At 36.3% G+C, this 25,054-nt stretch overlaps 1 long non-coding RNA gene across 1 annotated transcript in view; it reads right to left on the bottom strand.

Moving 5' to 3' along the window:
- Positions 1–4,294: 4,294 nt before the first annotated feature.
- LOC129643257 (uncharacterized) overlaps positions 4,295–25,054 on the bottom strand; it is a 33,310-nt gene continuing 12,550 nt past the window's right edge. The window contains exons 2-3 of the long non-coding RNA XR_008710198.1: positions 8,568–8,675; positions 4,295–5,159 (exon numbers count right to left, since the gene is read on the bottom strand). This is a non-coding gene — a long non-coding RNA (uncharacterized LOC129643257). The remainder of the gene's footprint in view (positions 5,160–8,567; positions 8,676–25,054) is intronic.

Genomic DNA, 25,054 nt, shown 5'->3' with positions numbered 1-25,054 from the left:
AAGTTAATCATCCTGACTCTCTTAAATATACACTGTTTTTCTTATAAAATGTGCCTTTTTAAAATTAAACGCCCATTACTACAAAACACATTATTTGATTTAAGGGGGAAAAGTGTCACTTTTTGTGGTCACATTTGTCTTTTTTAAAAAATGGCTAAAGACTTCAGGAAATAGAATGCAGAAACATAATGATTATGAAGTTAGCCATCCAGTCCCATGCACTTTCACACAACACAGTACCAGTCATAAAGGGGATCAATCTCCAGTCAGACAGCACCTCGGGGAACTGTTCAGTCAGACCTGACTTCCTCTACACGGGCCTCATCAGAGGCACCAGGAAGCAACCAAACACCTATTCCAAACCCACTCTTGATAAGCAACCAAAGAGCTTACTTCACGACAAAACAGGAGCTGGGATAGAAAATGGGGCCAAATCAAGCTCCAAGAAACTCAAATAATAGGTGAAGGATGTAACCAGTTGGAATGACTTTCAGAGGACACTTTGTCTCTATGAGACAATGATGAGTTACTTGATGACTCTTGAATACTATCTTTCAGACGTGAGTCCCCCTTCTCTTATCATTTCCCTGTGTCTACATTACTCATCATTCCAAATCTTGGTTCATGGTAGTCTACAGCTTTCCACAGTGGTTCGTGTCAACCCAGAATGAGGTCCTCTCTGTCTCATTACTGATGAGGACTCTTAGTCTCTGTCTAAAATTGCTAAGTTCAGTCTTTGAAGAACAGACATCATGAGGCATATTTCTGTCACTTGAGCTATTTCTGCCCTTAATTGCTAATTGTTCCAGCCAGGCTAGTGCCGTAGGTGTGATTCTCCTTCAACATGTTCTGGGGAAAAAAAAATCTGCTGAAAAATGCCTGTGAATGCCCATGAAGAACTTCGGGGTTGTGAGGTGTTTTTTGTGGTTTTATAACTTTTAGTGAAAAATGAGAAATCCTTGGTCATGGTGTCATGTGCCAGCCTCTCCCTTTATTCATGAGGTTTTCTTACAGTCTCTTCCCCCAAACCCTGACCATTTCTTTCAACCCCTGGTGCAGAGGATTTCAGATCTTATCCTAACAGACCACTGATAATGATCAACAGAGTTAAGAAACTTTTTGAAGCCCACTGAACATTCAACAAGCATAATTAGTGTCCTGTTTATTTCTAGATTTAGGAAAAAAGTATTTCCCCTGAGACCTAAAAGTTGACCACTTCCTGAGAGCCCCCAAACACATTAAAATTGTGTATCTTGAAAGATTTTAATTGTATACAATCTATAGAAAATATATACATACAGATATATTATACAATACCATGGGCAAATATACAGCTGTGATATTAACATTTCTAAAATATTTTGTAAAGTTAAATAAAATAAAATTAAAAAAATAAATAAATAAAATAGATTTTGATGGTCTTAATTTCATTATATATGTTGTAGAAATAGTATCTTGTGTTTAGCATATATACTTTTACTATATAGACATGGTAATCAAAATATGAATTAAAATGTGCTCTGTGGAGCATTAGTATTTTTATATGAGATAAAATTAAGTCATTATAGATAATAAAATGGAACATAATTTATAGCAAACAATCATAGTGAGGCAATAATCACTTATTTTCCAAGCAAGTTAACTAGCTAAGCTTTGGAAGAATGAAAGCTAACCCACTTATTGAAACATGAGGGCTGAATAACTTAAACACTGATTCAAATGTCCAAGTGTTTTCATACCCAATAATTATAAAATAGAAGAAGTCTATCACTGAGTCATGCTTCCTGGATTTTAATTACCTATATCTAAAAGAAGATATATTAAAGAACATCAAAAAGTGTATTATTTTCCCTGAATTATGAAAATTCTATTTTTCTTCAGTATTTTCTTTACTATGATTTTGAAATCTTTATTTTAAGTATTCTGTATTATGGACTTGTATTCAATTACATTTGAACATGGTAAATATGGGAGTTGCAGTAGAAGTTTGAATGTGAATTTAAAATCGGAAGCAAAATCAAGAGGATAAGTTCAAAAGAATACTCACGGTGTGCAAACCAAATATTGAGAGATGTCTGTGTTTCTCTTTGAAATTTCATCTATCTTAAATGCAGAGTTTTCATGCTAAATCAAGTATAAAACATCTTTACAGTAATCAATGCTTTTAATAACTGAGTATAAGCTGTTAGGCTTGTTTGATGCAGGTTGTGATGTTGTAACAAAAAAATATTGTAATAGTGAAATGTGAACTGAGCCTTAATACACTAATATATACTATCAGACATTATAATCTCTAATGCAAGACTAGAGGGGCTTTTCACTCCACATCTATACTCATACTTATTTTTAAGTTTCCCACAAGTAAAATAAGTAACCATTAATATGTAGGCATCTGTTAGGGCTACAAAAATTATATTCCCTAAAAGAAAGAGCCATTCAAACAGAATTGAAAAAGAGTATCAACTCGAATTGCTCTGATACAATTCCTGATACCAATACTCTCCAGGAATAAGACAGCACAGTTAGAGGAAAATCTTTTATTTCATAGTGAGTTTTGCTGAATAATTTCCAGTCCTATGTTTTGAACATATATTTCTAAATAGCCTGACTAAATCCATCTTTCAGACAATACAACACCTACTGAAAACTGAACTTGCTATAGGAATCCCATCACAACTGCTAAATCATGAAGCACCTTTGGTGAAAATGTCTGCGTCATCAATATGATGACAAATGAAAATTTTACGATTAATACTATTACTTTAAATATAAAATGATTATCTTACAATGAACAGTACTTGAAGACCCCAATTTATTCATAGTGATAAGTTATGTAATTGAAGTGTGGCCTTTTAAAGCTTTATCTCCGTTTATGGGTGACTAGTGACAAATGGAGAAGGCGATGGCACCCCACTCCAATACTCTTGCCTGGAAAATCCCATGGATGGAGGAGCCTGGTAGGCCACAATCCATGGGGTCGCTAAGAGTCGGACACGCCTGAGCGACTTCACTTTCCCTTTTCACTTTCCTGCATTGGAGAAGGAAATAGCAACCCACTCCAGTGTTCTTGCCTGGAGAATCCCAGGGATGGTGGAGCCTGGTGGGCTGCCGTCTATGGGGTCGCACAGAGTCGGACACGACTGAAGCAACTTAGCAGCAGCAGCAGCAGTGACAAATAATTGATAACTAGTCATAAAATATAGTAAAGAAAAATGGTAATACTCATAGAAATACATAGAATTAATCTCTTTGAAAAAAAGAATTACCAACATACATTTTTCACAGGATGCTAAATTTGTCAATATCAATATCCAGGTCTGTATGGAAATCAATACCTGTTTGCTGCTGGTCTATCATTGTATTTCTATGTTCAATAATATTCCCAAAGTGTGGTTTATGAATGATCTGAATCAGGAAGAATGATCTGGGATTCTTATTAAAATTCAGACTCCAGGACTCATCCCTAAGCTTAATGCAATTAAGCTGCCCAGGGACAAGGACCAAGAATTTTGATATTTAAGGAGCTCCCCTGCTGAATGTAAAGTACACTTAAAACTCACTGCCAAGACTGAGAGGTGTATGGCATAAAGACAGACTTGATCCTTCCAGCCCCTCAACCAAAAATAATTGCAGCATCAAGGTTTTCTGTTTCTTTTGCTAATTTCATAAATTTTTTCCTCCATGTACTCTTGCATGCATCAGTTCAAAAAAACATCATTTAAGACTCTATTATTTTGTATTAGAAAATTAAATAAACAGAAAACACATTAAGTGTTCCCTAACCTCAAGGAGTCCATGGCTTAAGGGACTGTTTTTTAACAACAATTACCAATTATAACATAGTGTAATAAATGTATTAATAGAAGTACTAATAACAGGTTTTAAATAAAGAAAAACCATCTGGTGGCTCAGATGGTAAAAAATATGCCTGTAATGCAGGAGACTGGGGTTCAATCCCCAGGTTGGGAAGATTCCCTAAAGAGTGATTTTCCATCTGGAACTAAAGGTTACGACTATTATTTTTTTCTGACTGAAGCTGTTGGATTCTAGGTTATCACTTCATTCATTGTAAGCAATTTGGCTAGCTGATATGACTTGATTATCTGAATAATTACATTCAATCACCTCTTGAAACAAAAAATTATAAAATAATCCTCAATTTAGCCACAGTTGCTCTTACTTTTTATAAAAAATCATCTTTTTCAAAATGATAAGCACATTTTATCTATTTAGAAGTTTTATACCTTTAAAAGGATACATTATAGAACAAAATCCTGTGACACACAAACAATTTGTACTCATGAATTAATGTATATGAGTGTTCTTTATACATTATAATGAACTCTACAAACATTATGGAAGTAGAAATAGAAGCAAGTGGGTAACAACAATAATAATTACTGCTAGACAGAATACTATATTTTCATATTTGATGTTAGGGAGAAAATTATATTTTATGTTTGCTTTTGGTATTGACAAGCTTGTACACATTAACCAATCACATTGTAAATACAGAAAATATTTCAAAATACCTGACTGAAATGATCCGTGAAACATGGATTCTCCTTGTCTTTCAAAATCCTAAGGTTAAGAATGATCCTGTCTCCTTTTCTATTTCCCCCCCATCCCTTTGCTGAACACAAAGGGCTCCAGACTATGACCGCGTGTTCACACACTGCTTGCTCTGTGCCCTGTCATGGAGGGATACAAACCCTGGGCTGACTTCTTCCCTGCAGAGAGTGGTATGTTTATGAGCCCAAAAACAGCTATTTCTCCCTACATCATGAAGAACATGTTTCCTAGAGCTATTTCATTAAGTTGCTCAACAATTACAGCCCTCATTACCTCTAATAAAATGCCCTTTTCTTAATTTAAAGGAAGACTAATAATAAAAAAAAAATCTAAATCTAATTAAATTCAAGTATAAATGTGCAGTTGCTTATCATAAGATCCAAAAACATAAAATATGTATACATTAACTCAGTTATAGAATGCATGCAGAAAATTACAGGAGTGACAATGAGACCTGAACAAAACAAACTGGTAAGTGTGTATTCGGTTACCTACAATATAATGAGTCCAAAGTCCCAAAAAGATCATGTAAACACTAGGAGTAACATACTGGACTTCCCTGGTGGCTCAGACAGTGAAGAATTCACCTGCAAAAAAATGGATTTGATTTCTGGGTCAGGGACAATCCCCATGGAGAAGGAAATGGCAACCCACTCCAGTATTCTTGCCTGGAGAATCCCATGGACAGAGAAGCCTGGGGGGCTACAGCCCATGGGGTTGCAAAGAGAAGGACATGACTGAGTGACTTCACTTTCACTTTTAACACGTTTGGGGTGTGGGAGACTTGACAGGTATACAGACCCTTCCCCAAATATTCTTCCCTCTGGTTCCTCTGCATCAGTCAGCACCGTATGGAGGCCACCAAGGATTACCAGTGTTCTCTCCAGTCAGGACAGCATTCCCTAACACGACACAGGGCCCTCACTTTGCTCCACACCCCAGCACGTTTCACTCCAGGGATGAACATGGCCGCTCAGGCTGCCTTATCAAGAATGTTCCTCATCTTGACTTGGCCAAAGTAGATTCCCAGGTCTAACTGGGAGTTTGATTGGAAGCACAGTGGGAGAACTCCCCTAATTCAGATGAGAAGCAACATATATTAAGTTAGGACTATTGCCAAATGAACTAGAAACACGAATTTGAAACTGGAATAAATCATGAAGACCCATACCTCTGGTAATCACATAAAAGCCCTCTTCATGATGCCTGGGAATGCCAACCTGTCAGCCTCAAGCAGGAGCAAGACATTCTGCCCATTATGGCTTCCTGCAGGCATCTGGGGTCAGGCTTGAAATTCCCACCTAAACTAGGCTCAAAGGCTCTAGTCTTAAACAAGAAAAATACCACTGGGAGCAAAGGGTAAAACTGGAGGCTATTAAAAATTAAATTAACATTTCAAAAGTAATTATATACAAATCCATGGTCACCATGGTCAGGAATCTCATTAAATAGACACCTTCTCCTTTTTTTTTTTTTTCTCTGAGTTCCTTCAATAATTTCAGGGAGGAAAAATATTTCAGAGTAGAGATCACTATTTTTGTCAACCTTTCTCCTGTTTTATATGAGAAAATTGTTGTGACGCTGGTGTCTTTATAAAACAGTAAATATAATCTTGTCAAAAATCCTCATGTGAAGGAAAAAAAGTGCACTAAAGAGAAGAATTATGTTTAACATTCTAGAGATGAAATTTAAAAAAAAAAAAAACAGGAAAAGTAATTTCTTTTTTGGGATTTTATTTCTTTACTTACCAGGTTTCCTCCCCTTACTCTTCTTTACAAGGGTTCATTATGTTTAATTTAAAACTTATAAGCAAACTGAATAGGATATACGTATGCTAAACGAATAGATCATACAATTAGAAGATACATGCAGACAACTGTGCCAACGCTTGAAGTATGGAAGTGTAAATGGATGGAGCTGGTGTCTGTAAGAAGTATTTTAGTCATTTACTTGAAGTACTGCTTCTGCTTCTCTCTCCTTAGTAAGATGTTATTTTTTCATAATTGTGTGATGTCAACAGATGGTACAAGTCACGAAGTAGGAGAGAAAAAAATCTTAGCATTCGTTTGATATTATGGAGCAATGAGTACTTTTTATTTCTCAACCCATAAAATTTATCTCTGGGATTCTGAGATCTTCTGTGGCCTTAGAATCTACATTTCTAAAAAACAAAATTATTTTTTGATCAACTGTGCTTAACATACTCTGTTTCCATAGCACGCTCTTCATCTTGTCCATAAATAGCCAATACATTCAATATGAGATTAGAAAACAGGGTTCAACAAAAGTCCACATATGTGATGCATAGATACTAATGTTTAATGTTTTGAAATGCTTCCAATTGTCAGTATCAATTTAAAGGTTAGCTGGATGGTCCTTGTCCACTTATTTTAAATCACAAGAAATAAATTTTGTGACCAGTGGACAATTTTTTAAATGTGAATCTATTACAAAGGTATATGAAGGTTAAAAGTTAAAAGATAAAAATGCAATAGAAATTGAAGATACCAAGGCTTCAGAACCAAGCCAGAAATATTCCCATAGTTAATTTATAAACTCCAGAAATGAATAGAAATTCTGACAGCTCTTAAGCAAGGCAGTGCTCTGAATTCTGCAATAATAATAAGCTATTCAAGCATGGAATATATGTGAATCAGTCTTTCTGGTTTTGTGAGTTACCATGGAGTTTTTAAGAATAATAGACCTAATTAGATTTAGTGACTCAATAAATAAATGAAACTTTTTTTAATAAGCCACCAGTAATTTTCCCCTGTTTTAAACTAGGAGTGAGAAAAAGCAGAGCTTTCATGCAGAAAATATATCCTATGCTCTTGACAAGTGTCTGAAAAATGCATGTCCTTTAGTCAAAGAAAGTAGATAATTTATTGACTTCTTGTTCATTTGATAAAGAGAAAGGAACATTTTTAGAAAAAAAATAAAATAAAGAGCTGCCCTCTGCTTCCATAGGTCTTGTGAGAATTACATAGTTAAAAATAAGAAAGTTGCAAAAACCTAATTGCATGTTGTAGGTGAGACTCTCAAGTTATATTATATGGCATACACCCAGTCAAATGGAACATGTTTATGTCTGGAGGAGAACAGTTCGGGCTTCACTCAGTTTTACAAATTGTCTTGGTTTCTATGACGGCATTTCCAAGCATGTCCTGTGCAACATCAGTGTCACAAAATAATGGCTGTCATGCATCTTTAAACAGGACTCTGAGGTCACATGCTTGGAAAAGCTAAGTTAAATATGATTGTTGACTGCAGGACTTCTTAGGATCCTCTTAGTCAATATACACATTGATGCAATGACCTCAGGATTCCCTTTTTGTCTTATCTTCACATATTCAAGATTTAACCAATGTTCACCTTCCCTGCCCTGACCACCCTGGTCCAAGCCACTGTAATCGCCCACCGAAGGGCAACAATAGGCTTCTGGCTGGCTTCCCTGCCTCCATCCTTGTCTCATTAGTTACGATCTGTTCTCAACTCCACAGCCATCTTGCCCACCTTTGTTCAAAACCCTACAATGGCTTCTCAATGTGCCAACCGTCAGAATCCTAACTTGCACCAGACATCTGCACGTAGCCTTGGTTTTAGCTTACTTCTACCTAGGATGCTTTTTTTTTTTTTTTTTTTTCAGATATCCACAGAGCTAAATACCTAATCTTTTAAGTCTCTTTTAAACACTGGGATGACCCAGAGGGATGGTATGGGGAGGGAGGTGGGAGGGGGGTTCAGGATGGGGAACACGTGTACACCCATGGCAGATGCATGTTGATGTATGGCAAAACCAATACAATATTGTAAAGTAAAAATAATAATAATAATAATAAATTAAAAAAAAAAAACACCAATTTCTCAAAGTGATCACCTTCCTTATTAGAATTTCAACAACCTTTCCCTCATCCCACTTTACAGTTTCCCCTTAAAAAATAACTCTCCTTATCCTTTAAAATACTAAGGCATACTTGTGTCATGCGCCACGTTACCAGTTTATTGCTTCTGTCTCCCCACTGGAATGCGAGTTTAAGTAGGCAGATGTATCCAGCCGAATTATCCAAAATGGTGCCTGGCCACAGTTGGGTCTCTAAAAATATCTGCTGAATAATGGATATATTTTTAGAAGGGATATATTTATTCAGTATTTCTAAAATTTATTAAGTCCCCAAAACTCTATTTCATTTTTTTCTACAGATCACTGTCTCGCTTGGGAAATCTGGATGTAGCACACTCAAAGAATAGAATATCAACCACTACTCATGAAGGGCGGAGAAGGCAATGGCAGCCCACTCCAGAACTCTTGCCTGGCAAATCCCATGGACCAAGGAGCCTGGTAGGCTGCAGTCCACTGGGTCGCTAAGAGTCGGACACGACTGAGCGACTTCACTTTCACTTTTCACTTTCACGCTTTGGAGAAGGAAATGGCAACCCACTCCAGTGTTCTTGCCTGGAGAATCCCAGGGACAGTGGAGCCTGGTGGGCTGCCGTCTATGGGGTTGCACACAGTCAGACACGACTGAAGCGACTTAGCATACATGAAGGGCACCAAAGGATGGATGAGCTTGAGCAGAACACTGACTTGGTTCTGTACATCCCTAACTTATTGGCATTTTACTTAGCACAGAATAAAGTGATCTCACTGTGGAAATGTAAATTTAAGGGAGCTAGCAGGCTATCTAATCCACTCTTTGCTTTCCACTGTTGAAAACTGCTTTCAACTGGCATGTGCTGGGGATAAACAGAAGAGCCGATCCTAGCTAAACTTCCTATTTACAGTTCTTCAGGGAACAAGACAGGAGTGTGAACAGCTAAGGATTGGTTTGTTAGAAGTTGGTTTGTTGTTTGCACATGTAACTTACTGCTCGATTGGCTTAGACCCCCAGTTTCCTAAAAATAAAATGGTAGGTTTCCTTATTTGTCTCAGTGTACACAAGCTTCTCATATACAAACAAGAATGGGTGATCATCCATCGCAAAATGATAAAATCATCTTATCAAATGAATATATTCACATCAATCTACATGTTATGTAATAAAGAAAGCTTATTGAAAAAGGACACCTCAAATTCCGAAATACAACTGTTTATCACTCATTTGACTGTTTATTCTGATTTAACCATGCATTATTAGATAATGCACTTCGTCTACCTTATATATCTATGTGCCAACTTCCTAAAACAACAGATAAAGGTTTCACTCTCCTATAGATGTTTTCCCCAATTCTCATCATCCAAAATAGTAGCAACACTTTCAGTAAAACTATATTCAATGTCAACCATATTAATGTGACTATAAAAGCCAAGAAGCTTTCTTTGATTACTTCCTTGCACAAAATTTTAAATCTCCTGAATTAACAAATGTCTTGCATTTTGAGCACACATTCTTCTGTGTACAGAGGGACAATTTTCCCCTAAACAACTCTGCAGTTCTGTAAGATCTTTAAAATTTTAATTGTTATGTCATCAAATGCCTCTAGTCATTAATCAGATCTATTTTTCTGCTGAAGACATCACTCTCAAAGACTGAAAGATTCTTCCAACCTTGATTGATTGCTCTCTAGGTGTTCTGCAGAAAGTACGTTGGCACCTCATCATTCTCAAAGGTTCTTCAGTTTCTTGAAATATCTTCTTCCAGTTTATCCCCTCAACACAAGGAACATTATTTCCCGGTAAATATATTTGGCCTCAGGATGGGCAGCCAGTGTAGCTGACTGGAATGTCACCACCCTACAGTTTTGAAGACTTTGCTAATAGTTGTCTAGTGTGCACATTTGCTGCGAACAAATTAGTCCCACTTTGATTTCCCATAACTTAGTCTGCCTTATTTAAAACATCAACAACAAAAATTGTATACGGAATCTTTCTCATTTTTTTCTTTTTTTTATTACTGTTGTTGTTTAGTTGCTCAGTAGTGACCAACTCTTTGCAACCTCATGGACTGCAGCATGCCAGACTTCTCTGTCCTTCACTGTCTCTTGGAGTTTGCTCAAATTCATGTCCATCGAGTCGGTGATGCCATCCAGCCATCTCATCCTCTGTCACCCCTTTCACCTCCTGCCTTCAATCTTTCCCAGCACCAGGGTCTTTTCCAATGAGTTGGCTCTTCTCATCAGGTGGCCAAAGTATTAGAGCTTCAGCTTCATTTCTTCCAATGAATATTCAGGGTTGATTTTTTTTAGGATTGACTGGTTTGATCTCCTTGCAGTCCAAGGGACTCTCAAGAGTCTTCACTAGCACCATGGCTCAAAAGCATCAATTCTCTGGTGTTCAGCCTTCTTTATGGTCCAACTCTCACATTCATACATGACTACTGGAAAAACCTCTGGCTGGGATATTTTTTTCTTAGATAACATTTTCCATCTGGTAACTTAGGTCATGATTTCTTAGAATTTTCCTGTATTATTTATTTGATAAATACTACTAAACTAATCATTTCTTGTCATTTCCTATTGTCCATCTCTTTATTTCATTAAAAATTGCCACTACCTATTTACCATCTGGGAGATTTCTTTGACTTTTGTTTTCCAATCTATCTATTGATACTTTGTTTAGCTGCTGCTGCTAAGTCACTTCAGTCGTGTCCGACTCTGTGTGACCCCATAGACGGCAGCCCACCAGGCTCCCCCGTCCCTGGGATTCTCCAGGCAAGAACACTGGAGTGGGTTGCCATTTCCTTCTCCAATGTGTGAAAGTGAACTCGTTCAGTCATGTCTGACTCTTAGCGCCCCCAGGGACTGCAGCCCACCAGGCTCCTCCATCCATGGGATTTTCCAGGCAAGAGTACTGGGGTGGGGCGCCATAGCTACAGTATTTTAATTGCCAATAGCCATTTCTTGTCTCTGAGCATGCATTTTATTGCATCATTCATATTTATCATTTGATGGCTATAAGAGTTCTCTTATCTCTTCTTATTTAATCAGAATTTTTGGAGGGCTATCTTCTGTTTACTCCATTATATTTTTTTCCTTAGTTATGTGTGTTTTAGTTTTTGTCTTTTGTGTTACAGACTTTAAAAATATCCAGTGAAACACAAAACAATAAAAAACGTTGCGTTCTTTTTCAGCTTACTGACAGTTGAGTCTGATTCTAATGTTTAGTGCAGATCAAGAGATGGGCTTTTGACAAAGCTGCCCCCAAATGCCAGGATTTGTACATCATTTTGCTCCTATCATTCCAGTTTATCCAGAGAGGAGTCCTTCAATCTCATGCCTGGGGGTGGGGGGCTGGAAGAGGGGTACAGGGCCAGGAGGGAAAATGATGAGTGGTGCATAATAGTGAGAGATGAGAGTCTAGCTGCCAGTATTCTTGAGGCAGAGCAGACAAAAAGGACTGAGGATTCTCTATTCAACATAAACAAAACTTCACTTGATCGTCTCAGTTCTTAGTCATTCACGATTCTCAGTGTCCCTAAATCCAGAGGCACTGCCATGTAATTCCTCTAGAAAACAAAACTTCACTTTCCAGGGATGCAGGGCAGGCTGAGGGATGCAAGGCAGGACATTTGTCCTGAGCGTCTAGCTACTCCATATACAGATGTCCAACCATACACCGTCTCCAGCCTCCTACCTCACCCCTGCAATCACCAGCATCCACCCGGGTCCCAGCTACCAAGCCTCCCCAGCCTCTGAAGGGCTCAGGCTGGTTCCCTTGCTGTCCCCTCCTGCAGGGCTCCATCACCCTGTACATGTCTTCCTAAATCATCTGCATTCCCTTCCTTTACTTACCATCCCCCAGAAGTATGTCTACTTTCCTTATTGTCTGTTTTATCTAACCTATTCTATTTGTCCTTCTGAGTTTATACATTTATTTACTGTAATTTAAGGGAATAGGGAAGGCATTAACAGACATACTGTGTATTTGTGTTAAAACTGCTTTTTGTGGTCGTATCTAAAACAATTCTTTGACCACACAATTTTAGCCCCCATCTAAACTTCTTTGGCTAAGCAAAAAACACCATGATTTGCAGGACAATCACCAAATGATAAGTGATCTACTGACTGAATTTGCCACTAATCACAGGAGTGGTCACCAAGTAGACCTACCTATCAGAAGACTACAGATATATCTCAACATTTAAATTCCTACTAAGTGGCTTATACTCTAAACTCTAGAACAAAAGGATGAGTGAGTGCACATTGAATGTTTTATAATTTATTAGTTACCCAATCCCAGCATATAGGAAGAGCATGGGATTATTACGTGCACATCTAGGTGTATCTGACAACCCATCTCTTGGTTTCTGGGTTTGTTATTTAGTTTTGTTCTTCACTTCCTCAATTGGAATAGTCTTCTCCTGTCTTCTCGTTCCTTCCAAAGAGTTGAGAGCCAAGGTGCAGATTCAAGAAATGGGAAAAATAAATTCAGAACAAAATCAATCAACAGAGCAAATGGCAGAACCCAGAGGACCAGCATTCAAATATCAATTGCTCCAATGTCTGTAGGATTTTCCAGAAACAGGTCTTCCTGATGCTTTAAAATCTTCTAAAAAAAAAATAAATTAAAAAAAAAATAAAATCTTCTAAGAGATACTTCATCCTCTGGGTTCTAGAAATTCCATCGTGGTCCCTAAGCCAAGGTTAAAACAAATGAAAATGTCTCTGTCCTTTGATCAGACAAGAAAGCTTTCAGTGCATGAAATTGTTCTTTATCATGTCCTTACACCACCAACTTTAATTTAACACCAGTGTGGTCTGACTTGATAGCCCCAACCGTATATTATTGTTATGGAATAGAATTTGGGAACCAAGAATTTTCAGCACATTAGTCCTTGACAAAATAATCTGTGTCCCTCTCTACACTATGCCATTTGTTATCTACTGAGTCACTTTGCTTTGGAATATTTGAACTCAAAAACTGTCTCCCACAATATGCAGTTTTCTTCACTTTATAGAAAGCAATCCAATATATTTCAATGGCCTCCAAAATATCAAGTGTTTAAGCAACTAGATAATCATGTAAATATATATCCCTGCCTTGAGGTACAAGCAAATTTTTCTATAACACATAGGAAATTATGAGTTATGAAAGTGACTTAGGACATATAAGTCATATGTCCAAACATATAAAGGGTCTATGAATTAAGGATTTCTAAACTCCTTCAACTTAAATGATGCCACCATTGATAATAATTAGCTGACATTTACTGCACTTACATGTCAGGCAAAGCTACAAATGCTTTACACATACTACTTCCATCAAAACAAATCTCCTTGTCTAAAGATATTCAAATGTGGCCCACCTATCTCATCATTTTGGTCATTCACTCAATTATTTAATGTCAGCAATCATAGAGATGACCCGTTTGAAGGAAAAAGCAGGGCTCACATGTATGGGCTTTCCCAACCATTTAATTGCTAGAGACTGTTTTGTTTGCTTGTTTATCCTTTATAAATGAGAAAATTGGGTTTAATCCCTCCAGTTTAGTAAATTTCCAATCCTGTATCTGTACAAATGGAATGAAAACACAGACCGTAAATTCTCCCATAAGGTTGTTTGGGTGCTCAAACAATACACAAGAAGTGAATTCACTGTTTAATTTTAATAGTGAAATAATAATGCATTTTAGGAAAGAAAAAAAATGCCTGGATTTGCATGTATGTTTATGGAATTTCATGGACATTTAGGACAAAATATAGGTATTATCTCATTTATAGGACAAAAACATTAAAAGAGGAAATAAACATATATATGCTTATGTGTGTATTTTAAGTCACTTCAATCGTGTCCAACCCTGTGCGACCCTAAGTACTGTAGCCCAGTAGATTCCTCAAGGGATTTTGAAGCAGATCAACATGTAATTTGACAATGATCCCTAAGCACTAGTGAATATAACTTGTCATGATCATTATATCTGGAATGCAAATAGGACTAAAGTACCCTTCATGATAATTTAAATATTTTTTACTGGAGAATGATGATTTTTACAAAAATTAGGATTGAAGACTTCCAAACTATGTTTCTGGTATTTGGACCAAGTTCAACTATTAAACTAATGACATTTATGTCTCATTTCCAGACCTCAAGGAGACCTGCCCCAAGGCTCCCATGGGGACTAGGGACATCTGACCCCAACTCTCATTGTCCACCCTAGACTAGGTGATATGTAGGTGCCAACTTGATGTGTTAATTACATTTGCAATTAAAAAATGTAATCTTATATTCACCTTGCAGAAACATATGAACTGTGGAAAAGCAAATATATTCTGAGCAAAAAATTTATTATTAAAATCCCACAAATTTTCCTTCTAATGAGGTCTATATGGGAAACAAAGCTGAACAGAGCTAAAGCATTGGATTTAACATGCGCCTTGATTATAAATAACTCAGATATACTTAAACTCCAAAAAATCCAAAGAATTTATGTTACACTGTCAACATACCCTTCAGATGACTGAAGCTGATTATATAAAAGCATCTTCCTCTTCCTTATTCACAAGCACAGTTAAAAATACCAACCCAAATGACAGCATTGGCAATCTAATGTTGCAAATTCCTTTGAGAATTGTTGCCTTCTACAAATCACTGTTTTATTTTATTCATTTTGCACTTGTGATGTTATTACCTGGAGAGAAGCTGACCAGACATCACCGTGTTCTACAGAGAGTAATTGCTAGTTCAATTAGTCATTGATTGGAAATGATTGAGCAGATAAACTTGTCTTCAAAAAAATTCCAGAAGTCAATCAAAGAAACAGACTCCTTGTATTCAGGAAATAATTTTAAAGACCAAGAGCTGTTCTTTCTCATTTGTTTGCAACAAGACTGCACAGCAGGAAGGGGGAAAAATCAAGGCTAAAATATACTTAGATTGAGTTTATATCAATTCTGTTTTCTTTAGCCTTTTCAATTATTTTTAAATTTTCCTCCACTGAACAAGTTTTCATAAGTTCATTCAACTATTCTGAGACCAAAATAATAATCCCAATCATGATAAAGCTGCTGCAGCTATAGCACATATTGACAAATAAATTCTACTAACATTTTATTATTTTATGTCTAAATGTATGCCTATATCATGCCAGGAAATACACTAGGTACTTTATATATACAGTCTCATGAAATTATGATTCCATCACAATATCTAAATCTTAAGACAATGTTTTTTCCGATAGCAATTTTGAAAATTCTATTAAATATTTCTAATTTTGACAGAGCCTAATATATTATAGTATCTATACTTCAGATCTATATACAAACCTCTTATTTTATTCTCCCGTTTTCACTGAGTACAAATCTTGGATGGTTTTCTTACTCAAATGTTAATACCGTCGTCGGTATTTCATTACTCCATGAACAATGAGGCTTCTGTTATAGGATTCACATAGCTAAAGAAGTGTCAGAATAAGTAAGAAAGTAGCCAGGCTGAAAGTATAAAAGGAAGATCTAGCTACTGAAATAACAATAGCACACCTCAGAAGACACCGTACGCCTTCAGCACTTCACTGCAGATGTGAAAGTGGAACACTCAACTTTCCAAAATAATGGAAAACGTTGCATTTTTTTCTCACACAAAGATCATAGGGAGCTAAAACATGACCAGAGCTTCAAAATAGCTTAGTTTTTTGTAATTGAATCTGACAAATAAACCAAGCCAGCCAAATTAGAGTTCCTAGCTTAGCTGAGAAATATAATTTGTTTCATGATGAATTTCTATTCACATATGAAAAAGGAAAAGTGATTCTTATAAGGCAGGAAAATACAAATGTCATACTTCTGAAATAAGATTACATAAGTGCAAATTTCTGTATTGCATAGAATGTGACAGAGAACTACAAAATTCAAAAATTAACTTTCACAAGGACTCCTATAAAATGATTAATATGAATGTGGTCCAAATTGACCCAATTCTTTATAATAAGGATAAACGATTAACTTTACTGTTTATTTTCGCCAGAAGTCCGTTTTCTTTCTTGCCTCTACAAGTCTTTCCCCGGCCCATTAATCTTTGATGTGGTATCTTATCAAAAGCTTGTGAGTAAACGACATCACCTGAATTTCTGTTATCTATCATGCCAGAAATAGTTGCAGAGATTTTTGAAGGCTAGTGAAGCATAATCTCCTCTGCCTGAACCCACGTTGCCCCTCCTTAATCAAACTCACTTCACCACCTCTCTCCAGGTTGATTTCAAACGTTTTCTCAGCAATTGGGCAGAAGGCATTAGACGGCTTGGCTTGCACTCACTCACCAATGCTGGTGCAGCAGGTATTTGGGGGCCTGTTTTAAAACTACCTCCTGCTCCCCCGCTCAGTCCAAGCACCTTGACAGAATCCCCATCACTCCAAGAACCCTTGTGCTTCTGGGCATTTTACAAAGTGTTGGTTTTTTTCCCCCTGAAACCAAGGATAACATTTCTCCTGGGAAACCATTATTTATTCTTTAAAATTCATCCTTAATATCACTATGTATGTAAAGTTTAGTTCAACTCAGTGACCTTCTAGCTCCTATTCGAAGGTTTCTTGTCCATCCCCTATTATATCCTTCATTATGTGATTTTGTGTTTGTGTTGGTCTTTCTGCTGCTCCTGCTGCTGAGTCACTTCAGTCGTGTCCGACTCTGTGCGACCCCATAGACGGCAGCCCACCAGGCTCCCCCATCCCTGGGATTCTCCAGGCAAGAACACTGGAGTGGGTTGCCATTTCCTTCTCCAATGCATGAAAGTGAAAAGTGAAAGTGAAGTCGCTCAGTCGTGTCTGACCCTCAGCGACCGCATGGACTGCAGCCTACCAGGCTCCTCTGTCCATGGGATTTTCCAGGCAAGTGTACTGGAGTGGAGTGCCATTGCCTTCTCCGGTTGGTCTTTTAATGTCATACCTATACCAGTGGCTTGTGCAAAAAAACATAATGATCGAAAGCTATTGTTCTATAGAAGATACTTAGGAATTTTCAATTCACTAGTGAAATATTTTACATAAGGAATTACTAAATATCAGAATATTGTTCTTTATATAACATCTTCCTTCTTCACTGTACCCCAAATAAGATGAAACTGGGGATGACCACACCAGATCCAATGGGAGTAGTTTAGCACATGCTATATTTGGAAGCTGGAGAAGGCAATGGCACCCCACCCCAGTACTCTTGCCTGGAAAATCCCATGGATGGAGGAGCCTAGTAGGCTGCAGTCCATGGGGTCACTAAGAGTCAGACACGACTGAGTGACTTCACTTTCACTTTTCACTTTCATGCATTGGAGAAGGAAATGGCAACCCAACTCCAGTGTTCTTGCCTGGAGAATCCCAGGGACGGGGGAGCCTGGTGGGCTGCCGTCTATGGGGTCGCACAGAGTCGGACACGACTGAAGTGACTTAGCAGCAGCATATTTGGAATTTTGACTTTTTTTAAATTTTATTTTATTTTTAAACTTTACATAATTGTATTAGTTTTGCCAAATATCAAAATGAATCCGCCACAGGTATACATGTGTTCCCCATCCTGAACCCTCCTCCCTCCTCCCTCCCCATACCATCCCTCTGGGTTATCCCAGTGCACTAGCCCCAAGCATCCAGTATCGTGCATCGAACCTGGACTGGCAACTCGTTTCATACATGATATTTCACATGTTTCAATGCCATTCTCCCAAATCTTCCCACCCTCTCCCTCTCCCACAGAGTCCATAAGACTGTTCTATACATCAGTGTCTCTTTTGCTATCTTGTACACAGGGTTATTGTTACCATCTTTCTAAATTCCATATATATGTGTTAGTATACTGTATTGGTGTTTTTCTTTCTGGCTTACTTCACTCTGTATAATAGGCTCCAGTTTCATCCACCTCATTAGAACTGATTCAAATGTATTCTTTTTAATGGCTGAGTAATACTCCATTGTGTATATGTACCACAGCTTTCTTATCCATTCATCTGCTGATGGACATCTAGGTTGCTTCCATGTCCTGGCTATTATAAACAGTGCTGCGATGAACATTGGGGTACACGTGTCTCTTTCCCTTCTGGTTTCCTCAGTGTGTATGCCCAGCAGTGGGATTGCTGGATCATAAGGCAGTTCTATTTCCAGTTTTTTAAGGAATCTCCACACTGTTCTCCATAGTGGCTGTACTAGTTTGCATTCCCACCAACAGTGTAAGAGGGCTCCCTTTTCTCCACACCCTCTCCAGCATTTATTATTTGTAGACTTTTGGATCACAGCCATTCTGACTGGTGTGAAATGGTACCTCATAGTGGTTTTGATTTGCATTTCTCTGATAATGAGTGATGTTGAGCATCTTTTCATGTGTTTGTTAGCCATCTGGATGTCTTCTTTGGAGAAATGTCTATTTAGTTCTTTGGCCCATTTTTTGATTGGGTCATTTATTTTTCTGGAGTTGAGCTGTAGGAGTTGCTTGTATATTTTTGAGATTAGTTGTTTGCCAGTTGCTTCATTTGCTATTATTTTCTCCCATTCTGAAGGCTGTCTTTTCACCTTGCTAATAGTTTCCTTTGATGTGCAGAAGCTTTTAAGGTTAATTAGGTCCCATTTGTTTATTTTTGCTTTTATTTCCAATATTCTGGGAGGTGGGTCATAGAGGATTCTGCTGTGATGTATGTCAGAGAGTGTTTTGCCTATGTTCTCCTCTAGGAGTTTTATAGTTTCTGATCTTACATTTAGATCTTTAATCCATTTTGAGTTTATTTTTGTGTATGGTGTTAGAAAGTGTTCTAGTTTCATTCTTTTACAAGTGGTTGACCAGATTTCCCAGCACCACTTGTTAAAGAGATTGTCTTTAATCCATTGTATATTCTTGCCTCCTTTGTCAAAGATAAGGTGTCCGTATGTGCGTGGATTTATCTCTGGGCTTTCTATTTTGTTCCATTGATCTATATTTCTGTCTTTGTGCCAGTACCATACTGTCTTGATAACTGTGGCTTTGTAGTAGAGCCTGAAGTCAGGTAGGTTGATTCCTCCAGTTCCATTCTTCTTTCTCAAGATCGCTTTGGCTATTCGAGGTTTTTTGTATTTCCATACAAATTGTGAAATTATTTGTTCTAGCTCTGTGAAGAATACTGTTGGTAGCTTGATAGGGATTGCATTGAATCTATAAATTGCCTTGGGTAGTATACTCATTTTCACTGTATTGATTCTTCCAATCCATGAACATGGTATATTTCTCCATCTATTAGTGTCCTCTTTGATTTCTTTCACCAGTGTTTTATAGTTTTCTATATATAGGTCTTTAGTTTCTTTAGGTAGATATATTCCTAAGTATTTTATTCTTTCCATTGCAATGGTGAATGGAATTGTTTCCTGAATTTCTCTTTCTGATTTCTCATTATTAGTGTATAGGAATGCAAGGGATTTCTGTGTGTTGATTTTATATCCTGCAACTTTACTATAGTCATTGATTAGTTCTAGTAATTTTCTGGTGGAGTCTTTAGGGTTTTCTATGTAGAGGATCATGTCATCTGCAAATAGTGAGAGCTTGACTTCTTCTTTTCCAATTTGGATTCCTTTTATTTCTTTTTCTGCTCTGATTGCTGTGGCCAAAACTTCCAAAACTATGTTGAATAGTAATGGTGAAAGTGGGCACCCTTGTCTTGTTCCTGACTTTAGAGGAAATGCTTTCAATTTTTCACCATTGAGGATAATGTTTGCTGTGGGTTTGTCATATATAGCTTTTATTATGTTGAGGTATGTTCCTTCTATTCCTGCTTTCTGGAGAGTTTTGATCATAAATGGATGTTGAATTTTGTCAAAGGCTTTCTCTGCATCTATTGAGATAATCATATGGTTTTTATTTTTCAATTTGTTAATGTGGTGTATTACATTGATTGATTTGCAGATATTGAAGAATCCTTGCATCCCTGGGATAAAGCCCACTTGGTCATGGTGTATGATCTTTTTAATGTGTTGTTGGATTCTGATTGCTAGAATTTTGTTAAGGATTTTTGCATCTATGTTCATCAGTGATATTGGCCTGTAGTTTTCTTTTTCTGTGGGATCTTTGTCAGATTTTGGTATTAGGGTGATGGTGGCCTCATAGAATGAGTTTTATCCACCTATGTATCCATCTATCTCTCTATGCTTCCAGTGAGGCAGAAGGAAAGCAAATCTCTTCTGCCAATTACCTATGTATTAATTTATCTATTTATCAATCACATATCTCTCTAGCCATCTATCTACCTCTGTACCCAGACAGAGAGAAAGCAAACCTCTAGAAAATGGTGCTCTTTTTATCTCACAACAGCCCAGTTCAACTATCATCTCAAAAAGCTAGCCTTTATTAAACTATTCAAAGGATTATACTATTGGTCACACTTTCTAACCTGAACCTATAGGAGTGCCTCTAACACTGGGACTCATGGGGGAGATTACAGTCTACAGTGGGTCATTCTCTTACATGATGTACATGTACAATGCACTACTTTAATTTCTGAGTAGAGCAGAAGAAAGTGAGGCTTCTGTCTAAAGTTTTAATGTACTCTAATTAAAAAATAGCTTTCAGATAGTAGTCAATTTTTATCTCTCTTAAATAAGTAGGACATTGTGTTAGACTCCATATGAGCCAAAAGAGAGATGGCTGAAACAGCCATTCAATTGAGGGTTAATTTTAACTATATTATGCTCAAAACTGGATTGAAATGCACATTTGCATGTTTTAAATATTTATTGTTTCACATGGTCTGTACATTAATTACTCCTTCAAGACCTAAAAATCTAAAATCAAGTTAATTTTCAATAATAGAATATAAAATAAGTTATTGTTCATTTTCACATAAAGCTAATATAGAAAGCAATCCCTTGTAAAAATGCTGTCAAAGTTGAAAAGGACATGTCTGATTTATTATTTGAAGCAGTATAGACTTCAGATCTGAAACTTATTCCTGATTCTGCCACTGAGCCACTTTGGGAAAAGAATAACTTCTTCTTCTCTTTCTGACCCTCAGTGCCCTGGTCTGTAAGATGAGGATAACCAAACTATGCAAAGAACTATGTATTCAAGAACCCAGAACAAAAGATGCAAAAAGTGATATCGGTTCTTCTTGCTAGTGTTATCATGGCTTTTATCTTCACCAACTTTACAAAATTCTTGAAAAATACTCTATTTGGATAAAATGTAGCAAGTCATCTATGACCTCCACTATAATTCTCTTCTCATGTAATAAAAAAGGTATTTTTAAAATGTTAAGATTCATCTTGATAACTTTGGGCACCATAAGACACAAACGACTAAACACTAACCATTTTGATTTTGTTACTGGAAATATATCTACTCCTTGAAATAACAGAAAGTGTTTGTGACTGTGTCATTTAAATATATAATAAAAAGATTTAAATAAAACCTTATGAATAAATAGCCTGGCAAATGCCATTTTAATTTACAACTTGGACTTTGTAATAAAACAAATGTCACTCTTTGTTTTTTTATAAAACCAAAGAAAAGAATTTACCATCTATGGAAGCTCAAAAACCAAGATAACTTCCCAGTTTAAATCACCAAAAAAAAAAGTATGATACATTTCAGAAAGTTATTTCAACATTTCACTGAAAAGGAAAGTGACAAAATGCATGATTATGCAACAAAGATTGGATTTCCTTTAAATCCTGTGTTCGCCTGTGGCATCTGTATGTTCAGAACAGACTTCATAAACTTTGTGATTTCAAGGAGGGGAGCATCAGGTTGCGCTCAGTAAGAAGTGACAGATCTAGGCTTCAGTCTTCACTTACTCTTCACTTTCTATATTTTCCCACCTGAATAGTATTTCTTTCACACACCAAATGAAGGCTGAAAAAAATGAAACCTAAGGTCTCTTCCAATTCTTATAATCTCTAGTTTTTGAGAGCAAAAACCAAGTGACATAAAGATGGCATCTTTGAAAAATGAGATTTAATGCTATCGAATATCTATATTAAAAGTTGATAACGTGCTTAAAACCAATTTTTATGTAAAAACTCTTAAAAATGATTTCAGTATGAATTTCCTCCACATCTATTCCTGAAACATGAATTAACTCTGATACTACATAACAGTCACTATGGCAAAATAGATACCATTTTGTAAAGGGATATTTAGAAGACATTCTTCTAACATTATAATAATTCAAATTTCTTTAATTCTAGTCTTTTTTTTTTTTTGGAGGGGGTGAAAGCTGGAACACAGGTGCTATTTGTTATAATTACTATGAAAGTAAAGAAGGAAAATGAGGAAGAGTTATTTTTATCTGACCTAATTTCTAGAGTTTAAAGTCAGAGATGTGTTTAACAGTAGGCTATGCTTATTGCACATTCAAACTAGTAATTTCTAATTGCAAAGGCATGCACAAATATGTATAGTTTTTTTTTCTTATTTCTTTGCACATAAACAGTAGAAAGGTATTTTTGAAATAAATTATTTTCCATTCTCACCTTCCTTGTACAAATGTTATCAACTTTTGCAAGTTACATGTCTTTGAAAATGAATAAAACTCCATTATAATACCTGAAAAACACAGAATTCAAAGATAAATTGATTTGACCAAATAATTTCTAAGAGGGGAAAAAGCCTTTCAATCTCTGTTATCTCAGGCACACTATTTAATAGTACTTGATTATTTATAAGATATTTTCCATAAAAGCTATTCACTGGGAACAGACATCTTACATTTTAAGTGTAATAAATAGTTATTATGGATTGGTATTTATCTCAAAAGCAACAGCCAAAAACAGAAGTCTCAAGGGACTTAAAGGGGGTGGGGGGAATGTAAGGGAGAAAAAAAAACAAAACAAAACTGAGGAGAGGAAGGTAAGAAGTATAAAAATCCGTTTCCCTGTATTTTTGGATCTGTCTGGTGAAAAAAGGAGTGAGATTATTACATGCTGCTCTGGTAGGCAGAAATAAGACTACGCATGGAGAAGTTATAGAAATGGAGACTTGGGTTCAGTATATAGAGATACACATTTTTCCTGCTATGGGAATCATACAGCTCTGGAATAGGACGTTACATGATACTCAAAGAGAAATCGTTGTCTTTTTTTCAAGGATCTCAAAGAAAGAAGTTCTGTGTTTAAGTAGGGAATTCATCCTTGAGACTACATGAGTACAAACACATTTTCTGGCGATGATAAATAAGTTGAAAGCAATAAGGATATACTGCCCAGGGAAGGGAATATAGTCAATATTTATAAGAACTTTAAATGGGCTATAATCTATAAAGTATCACTATGCTATACACCTGAAACTAATATAATATTTAAACCAACTATACCTCAATTAAAAAAAATTGAGATTTACAAAGTCTAAATTATAGGCACCAGGAAGTCAGGAGTTTTATGTTGTCTTCGTAATCACTTTACCTCCTGAATTTTTCTTCCTAATGTCTGAAACGAAATGAACTCACAAGAATGTTTGCATTGGATGAGTGAAAGGACTGACACTTATTTTGGGAGAATAGTTTTATAAATATTGTGTGGTTCAGCTGTCATTTTTTACAAATTGAAAATAATCTGCTACGTTAATTTGGTATTAACATATACACAGTAGTATATATAAAACAGACAATTAACAAGGACCTTTTGTGTAGCATTTCCTAACAACTTTTAAGGAAAAAGAATCTGCCAAAGAATAGATAATTGTGTATAACTGAATCACACTGCTATATACATGAAACTAACACAATATTGTACACTAATACTATATCGATTTTTAAAACATCATTAGACTTTCTGTGGAATTTGATTCTATTATTTCACAAGTTTCATCCTTTTAAGGATATCACAGAGTAGGAAAAACAGCACATAAAATCTAAATGATTCAAAATTCTTGGGTAATCAATAGAAACTCAGACTGTATTATGTTTATTAAATGTAATAGTATATTGAGAAGCATGGATCATTTTTTGAAGATCCAATATCTTGCAGCATGTTTCATAATTTTGTAGTGTCTTTTGTTTTTTTAGTAACCTGATCACATTATTAAGGAAAATCATCTTTACTGGAATGTACAATGCTTTAGAGCAAGGACTTCATTTCATTTACCTTGGATCCATGGCAACTAGCACAGGACTTGTCTTGCAGGGGTGTTCAATAAAGTTAATTGAATAAATATTTGCATCAATGTCAATAATATAAGTGAAAGTTACTTGCACTGAAAATAAGATCTGCTTGTACTGAAGCACGCCTTCTCCCAGTGTGGTCTTCAGAACTTCTTTAGCACTTAAATGATAATGTGTAACTTTACAAACCAACATAAAAACAGAAACATTGTTGACTTCCTCTAAACCCTGCAGAGTTTATTCCTGCCCAGTGTAGTGAGAAAACAGTCCCTGTGATTAAACATAAGACTGACATTTGCGAGATGCTATCTTTTTGATAATATCTGTCCTGACAGATACGAGGTGATACCTCATTTTAGTTTTGATTTCTGATGAGTAGCGATGTTGAGTATCTTTTCTGTGCCTACTGCCCATCTCTACGTTTTCTTTGGAAAAATGCATATTTATGTCTTCTGCTCATTTTTCAATCAGGTCTTTTGTGTTTTGTTTTTTTTTTAACATTGAGTTTTATGAGC

The sequence above is a fragment of the Bubalus kerabau genome, chromosome 2 (genome assembly GCF_029407905.1).
Source record: "Bubalus kerabau isolate K-KA32 ecotype Philippines breed swamp buffalo chromosome 2, PCC_UOA_SB_1v2, whole genome shotgun sequence".
NCBI lineage: Eukaryota > Metazoa > Chordata > Mammalia > Artiodactyla > Bovidae > Bubalus > Bubalus kerabau.
This window is presented reverse-complemented; position numbering and strand designations above follow the sequence as displayed.